The following is a 693-nucleotide window of genomic DNA, read 5'->3' as shown; positions in this document are numbered from 1 at the left end:
AGAGAAAAATCACAAGGTTTACCACCACCCAGGACAGCAAGCTCACCTCAAAAGCCAGCAGCCAGGCAGGGGAGAGCCCCAGTGGGAGCAAAGCAGGAATGGAAGACAAAAGCTACATCCAAGGGTTGCTGGAGGAAATGACTCAAGAAATAAAGCGAGAAATTGATCAGAAATTGAAAGAGCACAAGGATGAACTATCAAAAGAGATACAGGATATCAAACAAAAGTTGGATGCAAAAATAGAAGCTGCACGAACCTCAGTAAGAAGTGAGATAAACGCCAAATTAGAGGTAATGCATACCTCATTGAGAGGTGAGATCAGTACTCTGAGAACCAACATTGAATCCATAAAGGGATCCATTTCCTCCATGCAAACCACAATAGAAGCCACGGTCAACAGCGTGAATGAAATGGAAGGTAGAGTGTCAGATACAGAAGACAGAATACACCAACTGGACCAAAAAGTGACAGATATGGAAAAATCACTCAAATTAAACCAAAGGGAAATTCAAGAGCAAGCAGATAATGCCAAGAAATTTAACCTTCGCATAATCGGAGTGGACGAAGGTGAGGAATTCCAGAGCAAGGGAATGCAACACCTATTTAACAAGATAATCAATGAAAAATTTCCCCACCTCAAAAACGACCATCTTAACTACATTACAAAAGCTTATAGAACACCCAACAAGCAAG

The sequence above is a fragment of the Dipodomys spectabilis genome, unplaced genomic scaffold (genome assembly GCF_019054845.1).
Source record: "Dipodomys spectabilis isolate Male_0828 unplaced genomic scaffold, ASM1905484v1 ptg000708l, whole genome shotgun sequence".
In the NCBI taxonomy this organism is placed as follows: Eukaryota; Metazoa; Chordata; class Mammalia; order Rodentia; family Heteromyidae; genus Dipodomys; species Dipodomys spectabilis.
This window is presented reverse-complemented; position numbering follows the sequence as displayed.